The sequence below is a fragment of the Nannospalax galili genome, unplaced genomic scaffold (genome assembly GCF_000622305.1).
Source record: "Nannospalax galili isolate Female #2095 unplaced genomic scaffold, S.galili_v1.0 scaffold173, whole genome shotgun sequence".
In the NCBI taxonomy this organism is placed as follows: Eukaryota; Metazoa; Chordata; class Mammalia; order Rodentia; family Spalacidae; genus Nannospalax; species Nannospalax galili.
Window position 1 is genome coordinate 1,665,779 of NW_008334442.1, and position 12,277 is coordinate 1,678,055.

General features: G+C 34.9%; 1 long non-coding RNA gene across 6 annotated transcripts in view; it reads left to right on the forward strand.

The window, feature by feature from the left end:
• The window catches only part of LOC103731026, a 131,504-nt gene that overhangs the window by 16,282 nt on the left and 102,945 nt on the right, over positions 1-12,277 (forward strand). For 4 of the 6 annotated variants that reach the window (XR_607119.3, XR_607118.3, XR_003848891.1 and 1 more), the window contains exons 2-4: positions 2,877-3,081; positions 9,264-9,367; positions 10,376-10,455. This is a non-coding gene — a long non-coding RNA (uncharacterized LOC103731026). The remainder of the gene's footprint in view (positions 1-2,876; positions 3,082-9,263; positions 9,368-10,375; positions 10,456-12,277) is intronic. The other 2 variants (XR_003848892.1, XR_607120.3) reach the window with 1 other exon arrangement.

Sequence of the window (12,277 nt, forward strand, 5' to 3'; positions counted from 1 at the left end):
TCAGTTTAGTTATTACAGTTCTTTTTTTTTTTTAACTTCCCAGACTGAATTTATCTCTAAAAGATCAATTAGATGTGTTTTACATTTTCTGTAGGACATTGGTGAAGGAACACTAGGGTTATAGAAGAGTAACAGAAAAATAATGGAGGGGCTGGAGAGGTTGCTCAGTGGTCAAGAGCACTTGCAGAGGACCCAGGTTTGATTCCCAGCACCACATGGCAGCTAACAATCATTTGTAACTCCAGTTCCAGGGTATCTGATGCCCTCATCTGACCTCCGAGGGCATGGTACAACACTGGTGCACTTACCTACATGCAGGCAATACATTCATACACATAAAATAAAAATAATAAAATATTTTTAAAAAACTTTTAAAAAATAAAATAAAAAGTGATTAAAAGTATTTCAGATGAAAAATTATTATATGTATATGTATAATCACACATAGCCATACACCCCAAATACAGCTTGAAAAATAAAACATTATAAGTACAGGTGAAGCCCTTTGGAATATAGTCTCTTATGGTTTATAAAGACATAACTTCATGCTGATCTTGATGGTCATTCTGTTTGCCTTTTTGGTACTTTTAAAAAGCATGGTCTAAAAATGTGACCTCAGTGATTTGTCCTTAAATAAGTGAATTTTAAACCTTTGGGCTGTGACTGCTGTTAGAACATCTAATCACTTGTGACTAGGCATTTCTCTGCTTTACTGTCTTTGTGAAGTTGGTTTCTGATGGTATTTTAACCATAATTAAAAAGTTATCTTATGTTCTCCATATTAAATTAGAGATGGAGTTTGGAGTGGTTAGTAGCTTCACCAAGACCATATAGTACATCAAAGACTAGGGACCAAACTCAGCTCTTTAGATATCTCTTCAGGGGCTTCCTTCTTCATTCCATGGAGTGATCCTTGCAATTTTAGGGATTGATCTTAAGGTGGATGGGGTGAGGAGTGTTAGAGAGAAAGGGGAGGAAGGGGACAAGAGAAGAAAATATGTATGTATGTATATATATATATATATATATTTTTTTTTTTTTTTGAGACAGGGTCTCTCTATATCCCCAGCTGGCCTAGAACTTGCTATGCAGATCAGGCTGGCCTTGAACTCACAGAGATCCGCCTGCCTCTGCCTCTTGAGTGCTGGGATTAAAGGTGTTTGCCACCATGCCCAACTTTCTCTAAATATTTTAACCGAATATTTCTCTGAATATTTATTTCTGTAGGGAAAGAAACAGTGAAGCCACATCAGTCTGGAAACTTCTTATAGAAGGAGGCCCTGTGTCCCCTAGAGCCTTTGAATCCCAATTGTATTTTTTAAAATTTCCTGGAAATAATGATAGTTTGAATATTAAGAGGTTTTCAATAGTCTCTTTACCTTCCAGTTAATTTTCTGATCTTTGTTAAGATAATTGAATGAGAAAAATAGGAATGGTCATAATCATCTCTTTACATGTTACATCTATCTAATTTTTGACATATTCTGCCAGTTAGGATTTTAATTTCTTTTTTCTTTATGTAGTTTGTGCTGTGTTAACAACAGAAAACTTTCTATTTGAAAGTAAGTTATTTTTTCTGCTTTTGTTTAGTGGCTAGTATATCAGAGTACTGAGTGAAACAGCACAAATGGAATGATGTGCAAACATGCTTTTAAAACCTTTTTGGAGAAAAACCCGATTCTGAAAATAGCAATGTAGAATTATATGCATATACTTTCCCTTTCAGGTTTTTAATATAATAAATTTAGTTCATTCTTGGGTCAGATGACTAAGCTTGATTCATAATATTTGCACAGGGCAGTGCCTCTCATGAATATAGCGGCAGCTGAAGATTATCTTTCTCAAGTCTGTTCCTTAAATCAACTAGTTGGCTTAATTATTTGCTTCCTCCTATGTATACACATTTGGAAACTTATAATACCATTGATTATATTCTTGAGGGTGAATGAAGCTACTAATAATAGTGTTGTCAATGCTGCAAGTATTCACAGAATAGTTTTATTTACTTTTTTTTTTTTGAGACAAGGTCTCACTCTGAATTTCAGTCTAACCTTTCCTGCCTCAGCCTCCTAAGAGCTGAGATTATAGGAATAAACCACCATGCCTAGGCCAAGATAATTGTATTTTAATAAGCAATTCATATAGCTTACTTGTCTTTGAATATATTAGATCAAGTTATCTTACAGAGTCTTCAGATACTAGTAGGAAAAATTCCTTTCCATATTGGGTTGAGGAGGTGAGAAGTAAAGTAATTCAGTATCCTTTTAACTAGGTGTTACTTTGATCATGGTTCCCAAGTGTGTTTCTTTCATCTGTTTGTAAGGACTTAAATTTTTTTAAATTTATTATTTTTATTTTATGTGTATGAATGTATTGCCTACATGTATATAAGTGCACCTGTGTTGTGCAATGCCCCCAAAGGTCAGAAGAGGGTATCAGATTTCCTGGAACTGAAGTTATGGACAGTTGTTAGCTGCCATGTGGATGCTGGGAACCTTGAACTCAGGCCCTCTGCAGGAGCAGACAATGCTCTTAACCGCCAAGCCATCTCTCTCTAGCCCCTGTAAAGACTTTCTTAAGGGAGGATATGTGTTTGAGAACACTTTTTGAAGTTTGTTTTGTTTTATTTTGAGACAGGGCCTAATTTTGTAGTCCTGGCTGGCCTTGAATACACAGAACTCTACATGTTTCTGCCACTGGAATCCTGGGATTAAAGGTGTCTACCACCATACCCAGCCATTTTTTAAAGTTTAAAAAAAATCTAATTTGTGTTGAATATTTGTTTTTTAAATATTTTATTTATTACTTTTATTTTATGTGTGTGCATGTATTGCTTGCATATAGGTAAGTGCACCTGTGTTGTTCAATGCCTGCAGAGGGCAGAAGAAGCTGTGGGATCCCCTGGAACTGGTGTTATGGACAGTTGTTAGCTGCCAGGTGGCTGATGGGATATGAACCTGGTCTTCTGCAAGAACAGTCGGTGTTCTTAACCGCTGAACTGTGTCTCCAGCCCTGTGGTGAATATTTGTAACAGAAGAAATTTTCCACACTGGTTAATTTTTCCCCATGTTGCTCCAAAAGGTAGGTAAAGCTAAAAAATGTGGTATTTTTTATCATTGCATATTATTTCCAGGATTACTTAATACTCCTATAATCTTGATAGCATATATGTCTACTACTTCTACTCAGTTCTTAGGGACTTCGTTTTACTGAAATTATTTTAAATCTAGATGCACATTTCCCATTGACACTGCCAAAACACAATTTGTCACTGTGATTACAGAATTTGTTTGTGGGTAAAAGGGTTAGAATTTTCTTCAATCTATATTAGAGATCCATGTTATAAATTTTTCTCCCTGTCTTGTTTTGAATTATCATCTGTTTAGGGTTTTTTCTTTATTTGATTTTTAGAAAATGTATGTTTTTTTATCTTAATGTTTTTGAAGTATAAATACCAATACGTCTGTTTGTTTGTTTTGCTATAATTAAGCTATGTTGAGGAGATAAAGACATACTCCTTGCCCTCAGAAAGATGATGATACTGCTTTTTACACCAAAGTTAGTGGACTACAGGTTCTTAATATACTGTATTCATGTGATTTTATTGATATTCCTATATTAACAGAAAAAGAAAATACATTTTGTTTTTCTTTACCTTTTGGAGTTAAATTAAAAATTTTTTTTTTTTTAAAACTCCCTATGAAGCTGTGGATGACTTGAACTTTAGATCCTTCTGCCTGGTACCATTAATTGGGCCAGAAACCTGTAGCTGGCTAGGTCATTGGTCCTAGGGAAGAAACTAGTACAGTTATTGTGCTAAATAGACGTAGCAATAAATTTTCCCCTAAGCTGGTATCTTTATACTGATCTCTTAACTTTAATCAGAGAAGCTTGGTTTTGTGTTAGTGATTAATATAGAGATCTACAACCAGTCAGTGGAGTGCTCATCTCCTAATGGGACATTTATACTGCACCCCCAAGGCTCAGGGAGAATTGGGAAAAAGGGCTTGGAAAGAGTATCAGAGCCAGAGGGAGTATATGTCTGTATTGAAGTAGTGTTTGCCAAACACGAAGGCACAATTGCACACATGAACCCATAGCTGTTGAGACTGCAAGCCCAAGACTTGCACAAGATCATGTCAGCTAAACTCCCAGCATGGATGGGAAGGGCTAATGAAGTACCAACTTTAGCTGAGGAGCTACTGACAATTGACCTCTTCTGGGGGGTGTATAATTTTCTTCAGGGGTTTGTCCTCTGAGAGGCTATTCATGCTACAATAGATGATCTCGCACTACAGGCTGAATTAATTTAACTCAGTGGGTATTAGAAAAAAAAGGTGCTGGAGAGATGATTCAACAGATAGGAGCACCTGTTGCTCATGAAGAGGACTTGGCTTTGCTTCCCAGCACACACATGGTGGCTCCAACTGCTTGTAACTAGTTCCAGGGGATCCAAGGCCCTCTTCTGGCCCCCACAGGCACCAGGCATACACATGGTGCACATACATACATGCAGGCAAAACATACATACATTTGAAATAAAAATGATAAAATATAAAGAGTGTACATGAAGTCGGGAGGGCAAAGTGATGGGGGGATAAGGGAGGAATTATAAGGGAGGAAATGGGGTGTGTATTTTATCTGAATACATATGCATGTATGGATATTAAGTAAAATATTTAGAAAGATTGCAAGAGTGTGTCACCATGCCTGGCTTGCTGTGTACTTTCTGAACAAAAATTCTTGGAATTGTAGTTTGAGGACAACAAGAATCATAGCATTCGTGGCACATATCCTGAGTAATGTATGGCCTTTGCTATCTTCAACCAGCTTTAATTTTTTTTCTCAATACTCATAAAAACATTTTATTTAAATTAAGCATGCCAATTTAATTATCTCTTGGTAAATATTATATAATAGTAATTCTCTGAAAAGAGGCCCCAATGTTGCTTAGGTAACAAGAAGTTTGCAAGAAGTAGGTTCATTTCTTTCTAAAATGTAACTAGCAGCTCATTTGATTTAAAACTTGGAACTACATTAAATATGAAGCAAAATTGGCTTTTATAAGTATTTTTTTAAATCACTGTTCTTAAACATGTTTGAGCTATGATGTTAATATTGAACTTTCTAGGGCATTTAATGCTTTTATAGCTTACCAAAGTTTATGAAATACTGCTAAAGATAATTTCTATTTAGTTTTCTTGCAAGAAGAGGGTTGTTGACACATTTTCTTTAACTTTGTCCAACTGTAGATAAGTGTTTTAGATTAAAAAGTGGTTGACAAAAATACCAACATTTTCCCTATAGTAACCGCAATCTTCCTGGGCTTGTGTAAATTTTTTTCTATTAAAAATTATAGATATAAGAGCTGGGCCTGGTGGTGCACAACTTTAATCCCAGCACTTGGCAGGTGGAGACAGGTGGATCTCTGTGAGATGGAGGGCAGTTTGGGTTATATAATGAGTTCCAGGCCAGCTGGGGCTACATGGAAACCTTGTCTCAAAAAGATCCACCAAAATATAGATATAGCTATGTTTCAATTTATAAGTATTACAATTAGCAATGCAGGAATACTTTGTATCTTAAGCAGTATATTTACATGACATAACAAGATCTACTTGAATTTTGATGATCTATTGGGTTTCACATTTCTTTCACATTTCTCAATATAAATATTTTAGTTCTAAAATAATTTCTTTTAAAATTAGCTTTATATTATTATTGCTGCAGTGTTGGGGACTCATCCCTGGGGGCCTTGTGCATGCTAGTCAAGTGTTTAATCACTGAGTGACATTCCCAACCATTATTAATTTCTGATATATATACATATATATGATTATATTTATAAAGAGGCAAGTAAATACATCATCTGGTAGAAGTGTACACTAGAATCATGGTGACAGGTATTCTGGTGCCATTTTCAGTTGTGAAGGTATTTTTTTAGGATGGCTAAAACTAGCGATCTGAGGAAATAGTGAGATTATGGAACCTGGAAAGCCACTGCCAAGTAAAATATATGACAAAGCCCAAAGTCACTAAGATACTCTTTGTATTAAAGTTAAGTTTGATGTGTTTGGAAAAATAATTTTAAAATTGGCGAAGGTCTTGCATAGTTCTAGTGAGGAACTAGACAAAGGCAATCATTGCATTATCAAGATGGTGGTAGATGCGTGTACCTCCAGCATGCTGTAGGCTGAGGCAGGACCATTGTGAGTTCAAGGCTACATTGGGCTACAGAGTGAGACCTTATTTGAAAAAAAACAACAACAACTCAAGACTGGTGATACAGCTCAGTGGAATGGTGCCTACCTAGCAGGTGTATGACTCTGGATTTGATCCCTAGCACCACAAAACCCCCAAACAATTCTACCCACCTTAATTTATGAATTTTCCTTTTCTACAAATGGTAAAGCCCTATTGTGTTACCATTGATCAATCATTGTATGCTAAGTACATTTAGTGCATTATTTAATTTAATTCATTTTAATGTAAGTTGAAAAATTCCCATTTTGATAGTAAAGAATTTGAGTTTTAAACATGGTTAATTCACCTATGTTGTTAGTAATTGACAGAACAAGTATTTTGGTTGAAATATATCAGTCTAGAACTTATTTCTGGTTGATGATATGTCATTGTTATTTATCAAATAATTATGTCATTTTTTAATTATGGCAAAAATTTCAGACTCACAAAAACCTAAAAATACACAAAGCAACTGCTATGAAGCAAAGGAGTTTATATAACTTCACATTATTCTTCTATCCCAATAGATACATTATATCATTCTCCAGTGTTTATGTGTTGCTATTTGTATCAGTGGTACTCTACAGCTTAAGATGGAGTCATATCAATAATACATAGGTTTTTTTCCCCAATATGTTGTAGAGTCATATCAATAATACACAAGATTTTTTGCCAGTAGGTTGGCTTAGATATTAGATAGCATTCACTACTGAACTGAATAGAAGAAAAATTTAGGTTTTAAGTTTCTAATTCTGTACATGTATCTACATCTATATCTATATCTGTATCTATATCTATATCTATATCTATATCTATATCTATATCTATGACTTTCAGGGAATAAAGAGCAGAGTTCCCCTTAATAAGCATATTATTTTTCTAGGGCTGCTAATGGCACACAGACTAGTGACCCAAACAACAGAATTTTTTTGTTCACATTTCTGAAGTTCAAGGTGTCAGCTTGGTTGGTTCATTCTAGGGGCTGTGAGAGAGAATCAGTTTGGGAGGCACTCTTGAGTGTTTTGGGCTCTTAGATGTATTACTCTGAACTCTGCCTTCATCTTCACATGCTTTCCCATTATTTATAAGCTATTTAGTAGTGTTAGAAAAAGAGCCACACTAATGACTTCATCTTAATTTAATCATTTGCAAAGACTCTATTTCCAGATAATATCACATTCATAGGAACTGAAGGTTAGGGCATCGTTGTCTTTTGAGAAGATGCAGTTCAACCCATTAGCAATAGGTAGCTTTTCTTAGATACCATATTTGAAACATCTTTAGCAGTGATTATATATATATGTTTGAAAATTTCAAAATATTAATGTAATGTCATTAGATGAGCTACATATGAATATTTGTTTGGGGACAATACTGATTTTGAACTTGTCTGTTATTATAAAACTATAGGGTTAATAAATTGGAAAACTATTGAGAATAGTTTTCAATAAATTAAGATATGATTATATAAATTAATATAAAATGTGTGGGATGAAATAAGATCAGCAGAGTTGGTGATAGGTTAAAGATTTCCATAGACATTTTAGGCAAGAGTATGTTGCACAGGAAGATAGAGCAAGGTTAAAGTCCTGATGTAATAATAATTATTTTATATGTAGTAAACTGTGGTGATAGAGGTTAGTTTTGGAGGCAATTATGCAGTCAAGAAATCCTAGCTTGAGTCCTTTAAACTGGTTGATGTGAGTTTTACCTATTGGATCGCAAAGATTTGATAAGGATTTATTTTAATTTCTTTCTGTAGAATCTTTGGAGTATATCACTAACAAGAACAACATGACATACAGCCTTACTACTCAGAGCTAGGCACTATTAATATTTTTGCATCATGATGTAATTTTTGTCGAGTCCCTGCCATGTTTTTCATTGAGATTATACCAAATAAGCAACTTTCTAAAATAAAGTAGACTCCATAGTGTTCTCTAAATAAATATCTGAATTTGAGATTTATTGGGTGATTAATCTGATGGTCACTGGTAATGAGTTGGGTCACCATATTTCCAGATATCATTAGGTCAAGCCAGCTTGTCTTGTGTGATTGAGTCCTTGTCCCTCCTACACTCATGCTGCTGCAGACAGTTTTGCTGATCATGCTGTTAACTCATCTAGTTAGGAGGGGGTCAGGCTTTTTGTCACATTGGGCACCTCTGCAATCCTTTTCACCTCTTCTCCATCTTCCACTTTCTCCAGAACTACTCAGTGTTTTCAGAGTCTTCTGAGCCCCTTTGCACCAGGTTTCACTTCTTACCTCCACTAAAAACGTCTTCTTTTTCCTCCTTGTTCCCTCTCCAGCAGGTATTTTCTGTAGTACTAATAGCAAAAATAATTCCTCTATGAAACCTTTATTCTAAGCCAGGTTTTTCTTCTTTTAGACGCTATAGTATTTCATATAAAACCTATTTTAGAAGCGGTTGCAAGATATTGTAGAGTCCAGTTTTCATCTTTTTCATCCTTATTAGACTTTTAAAACATTTGCTGTATTTTAAATTTATTCTTTGGGAATTTTATGCATGTATACAATGTAATTCCATCATGTAGACTGTTTTTAAGTGTTCTGCCAGGCACTACAGATTTTGGAAACCCAAATGAAGAACAGTCTTCCAAGTTTATAGCCTAGTGGAGGATTCCCAGCTTTAGTGATTCCATGGGGGATAATGGTAAAGAATATTATAAAGTCTTAGTTGTTAAAATTAAAAATTAAAATATGTCTGAGGGGCTGGAGAGATGGGTAAGTGGTTAAGAATATGTACTGCTCTTGCAAAGGACCTGAGTTCAACTCACACCACTCATGTCAGGCAGCTCACAACCTCTTGTAACTCCATGTCCAGGGTATCCAATGCCTCTGACCCCCTGGGCACTAATGCTCATGTGGGCATACACACACACACACACACACACACAATTAAAAATAGTAAAAACCCCTGAAAAGCCTTTGAAAATGTAATTGTGACTGAACATGTTTGAACAGTGCTTTAATGCTAACAAAGTTTTTTTGTTTACAGGTGGCAGTGGACTTGCATCACAGGTTTTAGCAGATGTTTTCAATAGTTCATTGAATGCTCCTCATCTGTGCCTGCAAGAGGCGCCCCAGAGCTTCATCTCCATGGTAGGTGCTATATTTCGTTATGATGCTGCAATTTTCCACTGCATCATTCCTGTTCTAGCCAAGGAGCTGGGTTAGAATTTAGCTTTTTGTTTTTGTAAATAGCTATACAAAGCTGAAAGGAAAATTTTAGTAATATTGATGCTGCTACTTTTTGAGGTTGTATATTATGCCTTGTTTTTGTACCTGTTCACAGACCTCTCAAACAATGCTTGGCTCTTTAGCCTTTGATTTTGAGTTGTATATATTAACTACTTCTTATGGATTTTTAATAGTTTTCAGTCTGAATATTATCCTCTTAAATAATGAAGAGGAATAACATTAATTTTATTTACAATATTTTTCAGTGATGTATAATTAGCTCCCAAGCTCTTATGAAACAGATTCAACTTGAAACTAGTAAAATTCCATTTCAATAATTGGTAGCAACATTTTATTATAAAACCTCTGTATTAAGAGGAACGAATACTGTAGTTAAAAATTAAAGTACTTTTTTCTTCATGAAAAGTGGGAGTATTTTTCAGAATTTTGGGAAATGTCAAAGTAATTTTGACTGTAGTCATATTGCATTTAATGCTATTGAGAATATTGCCAACATTAACAAAAATATTCTGTAATTTCCTCAGTTATTGCTACTGGTGATGAGGGATGTGAAGTTGGCGTGCTTTCATGTTTGGAGTATTACCATTAGACACTCTCATTCCACATCTCAGAAACAGTCTTTATTTTCGTTAAGGCAGTTGAGAACATTTTTAGTTGGGCATAGAGGTCAGGCTTGATGACTGTACATTTACATCTATGATATGTAGAATATAACAAGTGTATCAGAGTAAACATATGTCAATTTTCATGTATCAGATGGATTTTATACACTTCTGAAATTTTTTTTTAGTTTAATAGTGGCTTGGCATAAAATATGGGTTTTATTTTATATTAATAATGTTATCCTTTTTTTTTCCTCCATGACAACTGGTAACACTCATCTTGCAAATGAATACTATTGTTGACCAGGTAGCTTTGGCAAGAAAATTGATCAAACAGCAAGTTCATTTCCAGTGTTGAAAAGCACGTGGTACTCATCACTACTGAGGGTGAGTCATCTCATCTTCATACATGGCAAATCCCATGAATATTTCTTTCTTTGTAGTCTTATAAAACAACAATTTGGTCTAAACTTTGTTTAATGAGACATCATTGGGATGTTTAGCTATGATGCTTCATTACTTGAGTATAGGAATCACCTTAACAGTCAATAGGAATGAATATAGTGGTGTCTTGGGAGAAGGCTCAGAGGGTGAAGTATTTGTTGCACAAACATAGGACCTGAGCTCAGGTCCCTAGCACTCACAGAACAGCCAGATATGGTAGCATGTCTGTGACTACAATGCTGATGTTGGGGGAGAGGGGGATTCTGGGATCTCACTGGCCAACCAGCCCAGCCAAAATGGTGAGCTCCAGATTCGACGACAGAATCTATCTCAAAAACTAAAGTGAAGAGTGATTGAAGCCTGATGTCCACTTCTGGTCATTGAGTAATCAGATGGATGTACACAGGCACATTTTTGAAAAATTTGTTTTAGATGACATGTCTAAGTATTACTACTTTTATTGTATATTATACATTTTAATTATATATGATGATTATTACTTTTATTATATATTATTCAAAATGAGTCTACTGTAAACCTTTATAGTGGGACTAGCCTTTGGGAAAGTTTTGAATATTATACTGCAAATAAAGAAAGAGTTGATGTGCAAATCTGAGTTGAATGCTGGATAGAATAATTCTTTTATGACTATGATAATAATATGTCATTATTTTCTCAGCTCTATGCTAATTGTTTCTTATATCTTAGTCTATTTCCACAGCAGTCATATGGTAGGAATTCTTATCATAGGATTAAGGATGAGAAATTAAGACACAAAAAAGTTGGATTCAAACTCAGAGCTGGTGACCTCCAAGCCCCTTATAAATGATGTATTAAGCTGTGTGGAACTTTTATGTCACAAATACAGATGGGACTGCTTCATTCCTGAAGTCTAGTCTGGCTAATTAAATAATTTTGTACTATAACATTTTTGATTGTGGTGCACCAAAATGTGTCCAGACAAAACATTTGTTGTTGTGACTGTACAAGGACATAACATTTGACAATCTTTCAGCATATTAGGTACTATTTTTAGTGTTTTGTGTTTATACATGTGCATTTGTCACATGAATTCTTTTTTTAAGACAATCTTTACTATATAGCCATAGCTGGCCTCAAACTCAGTATCTTCTGTCTCAACTTCTGGGCTATAGAAATTCCAGGCATATACCACTACCCCTGGCTAGAATTCTCTAAGTAGAATCTTGGCAGTACTTCCTTGGAGTACTTGGGTAGTATATCTTGAGTATCTTCCCTACTTTTCATGTAGGAGAATTGCCATTTAATTTTCAATTTGCTACAGGCTGAGATCATAGTTCAATGAAATACTTATATATAAATATAAGACATCATTTAAAATCATAGTATTAGTTTTCTAACATACATCATGAAACATACAATGTTTGTTTGACCATTGTCAATGAAAAACACTTGCAGAATTGTTTAGACATTATATTAACCTGTGTTTCTGTGAAGTTTATTTATTTATTTTTAGTTTTGTGGTCCTGGAGATTGAATTCTGGGCTTTGCACATGTTAGGCTATGGCCTCACATCTCTGTGATTTTATTTAAAATCCTTCACTGGCTTTTATTATTTGTAATGTATTTAAATACTTTATTATTTTTATGAGTGTATTGCCTACATGTGTATAAACGCACCTTTAGAAGAGAGCATCGGATCCCCTGGAACTGGAGTTATGGACGATTGTTATCTACCATGTGGGTACTGGGAACTGAACCCAGGTCCTCTACAAGAGCAGCCAGT